The sequence below is a fragment of the Xenopus laevis genome, chromosome 6S, assembly GCF_017654675.1.
Source record: "Xenopus laevis strain J_2021 chromosome 6S, Xenopus_laevis_v10.1, whole genome shotgun sequence".
Classification (NCBI taxonomy): Eukaryota; Metazoa; Chordata; class Amphibia; order Anura; family Pipidae; genus Xenopus; species Xenopus laevis.
In genome coordinates this window covers 5528523-5539138 of record NC_054382.1, presented here as the reverse complement: position 1 = coordinate 5539138, position 10616 = coordinate 5528523, and the positions used below count along the sequence as shown (strand labels likewise).

Here is a 10616-nt window from a genome sequence, read left to right as displayed (position 1 = left end):
TTCATTCCGCTGCTGCAGAGGACAACTTCCAAGGACTCTAATATTAACATGATCATCAAAGGGTAATGGACACTGACACCTGGAGAAAGGTCATCTGTGCTCTCAAGTTGCCAATTTAAAACTTACATCTTAAAATCGTTCCAACTGAGAAAAACAAAGGCACATCCATTTCTCAGAAGTTCAAAGACCACCAGCAGATACTTTTACTGGAGCCTATACATCAGATTTAAATGGTTGCTCAAACAGAGGAGAATATTGCTGTTTCTACAAAATAAACAGGCGTTTTGGGCATAACTTTGTAGATTTATGGGTAAAAAGTGAGCATAAAGTAAATCTAAAGTTATCAATTACCTTGCATTTTAATACCTGTTGTAGATCTTTGCAATAGATGATGCTACAAGAAATAACAAAACCTTGTGATTCAATGGTCCATGATCCATGTCCACGTATACATGTGGGGACAGATTTATTAAGGGTCCAATTTTAAATTTGACTAAGAATTTTCGAGTTGGATTTTTTGTCAAAACTCGCAAATTTGAGATGGGAATAATCCAAACTCGAATTTAAGATTTATCAATCCCGGACCCTTGGAATAACTCGAATTCAACTATTTGCCACCTAAAACCTGCCGAGTTTATGTAGAAGTCAATGGCAGAAGTCCAGTTACCCATTTGAAGATGTTTATAGCTTTCCCGACATTCAAGTTTTTTTTGGAGAAAAAACTAGGTTGTGAGTTTAGTCGAATTCGATTCGAGTTTTCGGGTCGGTAATGTTCATTCAAGTTTTTTCTTAAATAACCTCCCATTCAAGTTGTGAATACCTTTGATAAATCCTCCGCTTAGAATAAATGAAATATTTAAAAATGTTGAAACCTGCTGATCTAAAATCATGAATAAATAGGTACAAAATGTTAATTATTTATAGAAGGCATCTTTAGGAATGAAAGCCATACATGTACATAGTATGAAGTAGAGGACTACAGTTTTAAGCCTAAACGTTTCCATTCATAGGTTGAATTTACTGGGTGTGAAATATTGAAAGTAAATTCTCCAAAAAGGAATGTTCGCAATGGGTCCTAAATTAAAATATGTAGGACCATATGATCACCCCGATAGGATAACCCCAGTCTGCTTTCATATCTGTGATTGGGTAGTTTAATGTAGATTTATAGATGTGGGAATCCTCTGAAACATCCCAAAATCAGAAGGCTAAAGCTGCAAGGCATGTTATTTGGGGTTAAATGTAGATTGCTCCAAAAGACTGTGTATAAGCCGTCCCGAGTATAAGCCGAGGTACCTAATTTTACCTCCAAAAACTGGGAAAGCTTATTGACTCGAGTATAAGCCGAGGGTGAGAAATGCAGCAGCTTCTGGAAAATTTCAATCAAAAAATTGAGGGTTTCTGCTCCCATTGGAGGTGCCGGCGTCTCGTTTTTGGATGCTGGCGACCATTCTTGGACACTGGCGAATATTCTTGGAGACTATTCTTGGACGCCGGCGACTATTCTTAGGCGCCGGCGACCGTTTTTGCGCTTGACCCGAGTATAAGCCGAGGTAGAGTTTTTGGGGCATCATATGTTTTGGGGGCTGAAAAACTCGGCTTATACTCGAGTATATACGGTATATGTTTTGTAGTCATGTAGGAAACAATCTAACTTTGAGACCCCAAATTATCGTCATGTGAACCGAAAACCTAATGAGGGAAATAAACACAGATACAACCCAAATATATGCTATTTGTTTTCATTTTAGTACTGTTACCCCCAGAGAGAACCGTGCAACATTGGCGAGAAGACTTCCTCGAAACATCCCTGGAAGAATAGAGATGCTAATGAGTTAACGGCTGCTTTCTGCTACCATTGTCCTGCTGAATTGTGGGAAATACATGTGCTAAACAAAAAAAAAATTGCAGTGATGCCTTTAAAGACAGACTACTTGATCCATGTGTCTCCAAAATGTCTAATCATATGGCCACTGCTGTGCTGAGACCAAGAATAACATGTTGCTTTATTTTGTTCCCTCACTCCCCAGGGTCCTTATTTAGCTTCACCTATGATATCTCATCTACGTATTCCTAAATTGCTTCCCAGGTTATGTATGGCTTTGATCCAAGACTCAATGCCACTAAATTTTATCCTTGAACACTAGAACACTGACCTGGAGGGGAACCAAGGCAATAAGCTTTAGATTAATTAGTACGTATCGTACTTTTCCCCCGTCTAGAATATTTTTGATAATGTTCTTAAACCATTTATGGTTATTTATCTGCACTATATGATGCCAAATAATCATGTTCAGGAAAAGTATATAATCTGCAGTTCTTGGCTTCACAACGGGTGGAATTGATTGTTTCTATGAAGATATGAGAAGAACTTTGGATAGTGGTGGTGCTGTAGGTGTGCTCCATGTGTGCAAAGGTTTTTGATGTGGAACGTCATGAACTTATATCTCAGGTGCACTAATTCCCCTAGACTCAAACTTGGTCTCCTCAGTCCTGACTTGGACTGAAAAAAACCTAGGTCTCAGTTTGGACCATGTGGTCTCTGCATGATGAAGAATGTTCTGAGGAATCCTTTGTGATGGGTCTAAGGAAGTTTCTGGGGAGTGTTTATAAACATTGGACAGATTTGCTCCAGTGCAGTAACTGATCTACTGATTAGAGACTGGGTAAATATAAAATTATAGAAGTATTGAAATTATAGAAGGGGTGTCAACTGATACTTTACAACCAACCTTTTTTTTACCTGTGAGCCACATTCAATTGTAAAAAGAGTTGGGGAACAACACAAGCTTGATAAAAGTCCCTGGGTGCCAAATAAGGGGTGTAATTGGCTGTTGGTTGCCCTTATGTGGACTGACAGTGAAAATGAGGCTCTGTTTGGCAGTACATCTGGTTTTTATACAACCAAAACTTGCCTCCTGACCTAGAATTAAAAAATAAACACCTGCTTTGAGGCCACTGGGAGCAACATCCAAGGGATTGGTGAGCAACATGTTGTGCACGAGCCACTGGATGGGATCACTGCTCTACAAGGTAGTTATCACCAGTACTGCCATATACCAGTTTCAAATATATTCTTGATGTTGAGTCGCCATTCTGTCATCTCAACTCAGCCAAAAGTTGATCAGCCTTGGTCTTAAACCCGTACTCTATTCCCTACAGACTCGGCACAATGTTTCACTTAACCCCCTTGGTCTTCGCTTCTACTAGGTTGGTATCAACTGACCTATTGGTAAGTACCAATAAATACAACTGGCAACTGGTATCAGTAAAGAGCATGAAGATATTTTGTGCAACTTATAGTGTATTCGCTTTTCAAGTATCAAATATTGTTTGTCGATAAGTATCCCCTGGTCTGGCCAGTTCTCTACATGACTTCTTTGATTCATAACCTAAAGTCCTGCAGCGGGTCGGGTACCTGCGGGTTACCCGCGAAAACATGCGGTACCCTGCGGGTTGCGTTTAGAAGTTCCAGGTGCGGGTATACCCGCGGGTTGGCGGTTCTGCGGGTTAGTGGGTTGCGGGTCGGGCCGCGGGTCTTCTCAATATCGATATTCACTGCTTTCTTCTGGTCACGTCTACTTCCGATGACGTCACTTCCGGTTTACTACGACAGCACTTCCTGTTTTACTCCTTTTCCCCCCTGATCACGTCTACTTCCAATGATGTCACTTCCGGTTTACAACTACAGCACTTCCTGATTCTTGATGGTCAGCGGGTCGCGGGTCTGGGTTGCGGATAAGGTACTTGCGGGTAGGGTCGGGTAGCGGGTCCAAGCGGGTAAGAATGCGGGTTGCGGGTCCTGGTTGCGGATTGCAGGTTGCGGGTACGGGTCGGGTTCGGGTCCCAAAAAATGGACCCGCGCAGGACTCTATCATAACCCCAGTACCACGTCTAGTTTTACTAATTCATCATAAAGCACCAGCGAGTTACTCAGCAAACGGAGTCTTACAATGAATGAATGACAAAGGTTTTTTTAGGGAGCACTACATCAGCTTGGGTCAGTGTTGGAACTACCTGTCTACAAGGAATCAAAAAGTTGCTGTGACAGTTGGATAATACATTCTCAAAGCTGAAATGGAAATGTCCAGCAAGTGCAATTATACTGAAATACCATATCTAATGTTCTAGTATTGCTAACTAATGCTCTAGTACATTCTGTTCATGGTAATATAAATGTTGTTTATGGTGCAGTATATACAGTTAATTCTGCCAAGGGTATAAAAGAGGGAGAGGAAGTGTTATTATTCCATTTTGGTGACGTTCCATTAGGGAAGACCCTAGATAGTGGGCCCACCCTATGTTGTTGAAGTGGGAAAAGGTGGGTCATATCTGGGTGGGTGGTGGGATGGCAGGAGATTCCTGTAGTTGGGACTCCTTATGTTCTCCAAGAGTAGGAGGAACCTGAGTTAGCCCTTTTTGGACTTTATTCAATGGTTATAAAGTGCCAGGAGCAGACTATCCCCAGGGATGGACTGGACTGGTGGGACACCAGTAGAAAACCTGGCATTTTGACACCCAAACAATACCAGATTAGTGGGTGGGTGACAAAACTCTATTGTCCCAAGCTCTCTTATTCCTTTCTATGGCACCCATGGGTCCTGAAAATGCTGAATACTATTTTTTGCCGGCCCAGATCTGCTCCCAGTGGATACTGCCAACACTCCCCGGACCTGTTTACAGCTGACCGTCCACAACAGTATGAAGAAGGTACTGTTGTGCATTGCCCAACGTAAAGGTCTAGTCATTAGTTTCTGGGTGCGATTCTCAGTATTTCTAAATTGTGTTTGACCCTGCCTGTTCCTGACCAAGTCATGTTTGCTGCCTGTCCTGACCTCTGCCTGTATTTTGACCATTCTTTCGGATCCTGTCTCTGTGATTTTGTTATTCTGACCTGGCCTGTGACCTGACTACGCTTCTGTCTTCCTGTTATTGTACTGCTCTGCCCATTTGGTGTTTGACCCGGCCTGTGACTCCGCTAGTTGTCCTTCGTTCCTGTACGACGTGCGGTTCTCTTGCCTGCCCAGAACTCACACCGTGGTCCTCTCAAGACCTGGCAGCAACCGAGTAGTGGAGGGCTCCTCCTGAAGCAAAAGACGGGTTTTACAGGTGGAAAACTGAGCCGGGACCTTGGGGTTAGTTCTGGGTTTGGGATACCAATTGTAACAGGTACAAGTTGTGTGTTGCTGCACGGGCTTCAGGGGACGGACGGACACAGGGAGAGGGGCCCCTGTGGTTTCAAGGGGGGCCATTCAGTTTGTAGCCCTGGTGGGCCCAACAATCTAACTCTAATAGGAGACAATTAGCTGATGTGCAGCCTAGACAGACCCCTACCCCTGGTTCAACTACTAAGTGCATGCTCCCTAATGGGCAAAAGTTTGCACCCCTTTAGCACTTGTTCTAGGGTCAGTGATAAATGAGCCCCCATTTCTTCAAATGACCAATGGGATTCATTTGCCCCGCTATATGGACTTATCTGGGAAGCTCTGGGATGTCAGAGGGCAATGGCAAATATGAAGAATCCTTTAAACACTGAGCTGGGGATGTTTATAAGCAGCAGTTTATTTACAACTCTATCCGTCCAACATCCCTGTGTGATAGAGACGGGCCGAGTGCCAGCACTGCAGAGCCTGGAGACCGAGAGTAAGGAAAACACATGCCCCGGCTGCCCCTGTCAATCACACGGATCCTTGGAGCGTCCATGTAGAATGCACTGTTTGTTTAGCCACAAGCGTTAATGGTGTCATTAATGGCTCATAGTTGTACTTTAATGCACAGTAGGGACGTATCCCCCTTCTATAGCATTAGCTGTGCAACAGGACAGCGCTGCTTACCTTCATGAACCCTGTCTGTCGGGACAGGAATAGCATAGGCTCTAGTATATATATATGTATATTGCTGAGACAAGTAGTATTACAGCTCCCAACCATATATACAAATATAGAGAGGTGCAGTTTTCCCTGTGAGACACCGTCATACTGGACTGTCTGATGTAAACAGCATGGCAGCTCCCAACCAAAATTGCTGAATACAAATGTACAGAGAAGGAACGTCAGTAGAGTTCTGCCAGTATAATACAGGTATGGGACCTGATATCCAGAATGCTCGGGACCTGATATCCAGAATGCTTTCCCGGATAATCGTTCTTTTACTTTACATCAGAGCAAAGCTCCAAATACCGGATAAAAAGGTTGATTTCCTCTAGGGGATAATATTAATAATAGTGCAGATTGCATTTCATTAGATAAAGGGAGGGGGTGGGGGAGATACACTGGGGTAAGGGCTGACACAGTGACTGTACTGGGGGCGCGATGTCAGCCCTAACCCCAGTACATCTTCCCCACCCCCTCCCTTTATCTAATGAAATGCAATCTGCACAGTAAGTGACACCCGGGCTATGTTGGGCTATTTTGGACTTGGAGCAGAGCGAAGCCCCAGTAAGACACAGACCCACCTCCCACCCATACAGACTCCCATCAGCAGGACCTTCATGTGACTTTCTTTCCCTCTGGGGCTGGAGAGGAGCACAAGGAGACAGTCGGAGGGGGGATCAGTCTAAAACTACAAACTTCCTCTCCCTGCACCCCCAAACCTGGAGCATACCAAGTGGGTCTTGTACAAAATCCTGGATCTACCGCACTTTCTGGCTAAACCCTGAGATAGATAAGGCTCCCCATGTACAGAGGGGCCCGGCCGCAGCTGTTTCACATCCAAACTGAAGGCTGAAAACTTCTCAAGAACTCAAGAGAGGTACTGGGATCTACTTCTGACTCACTTTGTGCTGTAGCAGTTAGGGGGTGCACCTGTCAGACTTTGCAGTGCCCTGGTTTGTGGGTGCAGAGCTTATAGTTTAGTGTTTAGGGTGCAGAGCTTATAGTTTAGTGTTTAGGGTGCAGAGTTTATAGTTTAGTGTTTGGGGTGCAGATCTTATAGTTTATTGTTTAGTGTGCAGATCTTATAGTTTAGTGTTTGGGGTGCAAAGCTTTTGTTCTAGTGGTTTGTGAGATTTAATTGTGCAATATAGTGGTTGGTGGTACAGGGCTTTCCTGGTGCAGTGCTTGGGGAATTTAGCAGTTGGAGGGGACAGAGCTTATGGTATTGTGGTTGGTGGTACAGGGGTTTGTGGGTGCAACTCATGGGATTTAGGAGTTGGAAGGAGCAGAGCTTGTGGTGTAAAGGTTGGTGGTACAGGGGATGCAGGTGCAGTGGAATTTAACAGTTGGAGGGGGCAATTCTTGTGATTGGCGGTAAAGGGGTTTGTGGGTGCAACTCTTTGGATTTAGCAGTTAGAATGGGCAGAGTTTGTGTTAATCAATCATTGCTGTTTCATGAATTACAAACTTGTTTCTAAAATCCTAATGTCTCAATTGTACCCAAACCTTTAGTTTGTAAACTCTCATGTGTAGTGCCCTCTTATCCTATTGTATCTGCAAACCCTTGTTTGTTATCCACCATTTATTCCCCGTTTGTTATAAACGAAATTAAAGCAATGCGTAACTTGTCAGCGCTATATAAATAAATGATGACGGTAAAGGGGGCGTAGATGCAGTGCTTGGGATTTAGCAGTTGGAAGGGGCAGAGCTTGCGGTATTATGATTGGTGGTACAGGGGTTTGCGGGTGCAGGGGTTTGCGGGTGCAGGGGTTTGCGGGTGCAGGGGTTTGGGATTTAGTAATGGTTTGTGGTGGGCAGGGGATCAAAGTGTTTGTTGCCAAATAAACCAAACAATGAAAGGTGAATGATACTGAGTTGGAGTTGGACATATATGAACAGCACCAGTGTAAACATAAATGAAGGCATAACAGATGGATTTGGGAACATATTAATATGTGTATGTGACAGAGCAATAATGGGGGTACCCCTATGTAATACTGGGGGGCAGATACTGACACTGGGGAGGGATAATGACTGTAGCACTGCGGGTGCAAATTATCTGAATATAAGGAACCTATGACTGTGGGGCTGAGAAGGCCTCAGCAGATTAAATTCATATAAATACAGATAACCAATCACACGCAGTTTAGTATGTGCGCAGTGGGCGTGTCTAAAGGTCACTCCCATACAGGAGATTAACAGAGGCCAAACTGGAAACTGCATTTCCTTTGAGGAGTTATTTGTTGTCTTATCCGAGCAACAGGTTCTCACGCCTTTGCCAAACTACAAGTCCCAGAATCCCCTTGTGCACTGAGCTGGGAGTTGTAGAATTGCAATGCCGGCCTTTCCTTACCTTATTTTAATTATAATGTCCATAATACAAAGCATTAATAAATAACATCAAGAATACATTTCTGCAGATGCAGGAGATGCAGATGTTAAATTAGCAATGTAGCTAAATTAGTAAATGTATGCTGCAGACTACACTGGTTTCTGTTGTGCTAATTAGCCTGTGTATTTGATCAATATTAAATGCATGATGATCTTGTATTCTCCTGGAATGCCAGGGGCTGGGGGCTGCTTTGTGCACTCTTTTATTATTGAGTGTTTGCGGGTATCAGTAGGTGGGTTGGTCTGAGCTGCCAAACTGTGAGCCCTTCAGCCCCGCGCTTCTACAAATGGCCATGCGGCCGAGATGGAGGCAGACAGCTGGGACTATTTTGGGAGAGCCAACTCACAGGGCAGCTCTGTTAACTCTCCGCTCCCTGACAACTGACTAATCTGTCACTCTAAAAGAATTTTTGGTATTAACCCTGCATGTGCCAGCCACCACCATGGGCAACTATCTGACCTGATTAAGAAGAAGTATTCTTGCTGGCTCCCATTTGGGACAGACATGGAAATAGCTAGAGTATCCATGGAACCAGTAGGGCAACAGTGGAGACAGTAGGATTACATGCAGGGCAATATGGAGACAGGAGGGAGACATGAAAACAAGGTGGCGACAGTAGAGTGATATGAAACTGTAGGGAAGGATGGAGACAGTAGGGCGACATGGAAACCATAGGGCAAGATGGAGACAATAGGATGACATGGAAACAGTAGAACAGGATGGAGACAGTACGATGATATGAAAATAGTACAGCAATATGGAGATAGTAGGGCATTATAAAGACAGTAGGGAGGCATGATAACAGTAGGTCAAGATGGAGACAGTAGAGTGATATGGAAACTACAAGGCAGGCTGAAGACAGTAGGATGACATGGAAACAGTAGGACAAGATGGAGACAGTAGGGTGACATGGAAACAGTAGGACAAGATGGAGACAGTAGGGTGACATGGAAACTGCAAGGAAAGTTGGAGACAGTAGGGTGATGTGGAAACAATAGGGCAGGGTGGAGACAGTAGGGTGACATGGAAACTGCAAGGAAAGTTGGAGACAGTAGGGTGACATGGAAACAATAGGGCAGGATGGAGACAGTAGGGTGACATGGAAACTGCAAGGAAAGTTGGAGACAGTAGGGTGACATGGAAACAGTAGGACAGGATGGAGACAGTAGGGTGACATGGAAACAATAGGGCAGGATGGAGACAGTAGGGTGACATGGAAACTGCAAGGGAAGTTGGAGACAGTACGGAGACATGGAAACAGTAGGACAAGATGGAGACAGTAGGGTGGCATGGAAACAGTAGGACAAGATGGAGACAGTAGGGTGACATGGAAACAGTAGGACAGGATGGAGACAGTAGGGGGACATGGAAACTGCAAGGGAAGTTGGAGACAGTAGGGTGACATGGAAACAATAGGGCAGGATGGAGAGAATAGGGTGACATGGAAACTGCAAGGGAAGTTGGAGACAGTAGGGAGACATGGAAACAGTAGGACAAGATGGAGACAGTAGGGTGACATGGAAACAGTAGGACAGGATGGAGACAGTAGGGGGACATGGAAACAGTAGGACAATATGGAGACAGTAGGGTGACATGGAAACAGTAGGACAAGATGGAGACAGTAGGGTGGCATGGAAACAGTGGAACAACAATAGGATGACATGGAAACAGTAGGGGAGGTTGGAGACAGTAGGGTGACATGGAAACAGTAGGACAAGATGAAGACAGTCAAGTGACATGGAACCCATAGAGCAAGATGTAGACAGGACCCACTCCTCCCCTGTCTCCCTTGCATGCCATGTTTTATGATCTCAATTTTCCTTTACCTTGTCTTGTAACTATGCCCCTAAGTTTCCTTTGGTGGGACTTGGGTGGCCCAGTCTGTCCGTGATACACAGGTACAGGAATGATCTGTATGTAACACTGACACTAATGGGAATAAGAGATTTCTTTAACGTCAGGTAATCTGTTACACGGAGATTGATGAGCTTTTCTAAGGGGATATAAACCCCAAGACACATTTTTACATAATGAAAGAAAATTTCATTCTAAGCAACTTTCCAATATACCTTCATTTCATTTTTCCACTGGGTTTTGTAAGTGTAATTGCTATTGAGAGCTTTGTCTGGTTATCCTTTTCTGTCCTCTGGCTCCGACTCCTAAAACAACAAAGTAACAGGAGTCAGGTCTCCTCCAGGATGAATCAGTTAAATCAACTGGCTTGCAATATCAGGTACAGGCATGGGATCCGTTATCCGGAAACCCGTTATCCAGAAAGATCTGAATTATGGGAATGCCATCTGTCATAGACTCCTAGTTTTATCCAAATAATCTAGATTTTTAAAAGATAT

At 44.1% G+C, this 10616-nt stretch overlaps 1 protein-coding gene across 6 annotated transcripts in view; it reads left to right on the top strand.

Moving 5' to 3' along the window:
* Positions 1-6458: 6458 nt before the first annotated feature.
* The window catches only part of LOC108719653 (obscurin), a 133989-nt gene continuing 129831 nt past the window's right edge, over positions 6459-10616 (top strand). For 5 of the 6 annotated variants that reach the window (XM_041567330.1, XM_041567332.1, XM_041567331.1 and 2 more), the window contains exon 1: positions 6459-6750. The gene's annotated coding sequence lies outside the window, so the exon portion shown is untranslated. The remainder of the gene's footprint in view (positions 6751-10616) is intronic. The other variant, XM_041567333.1, reaches the window with a different exon arrangement.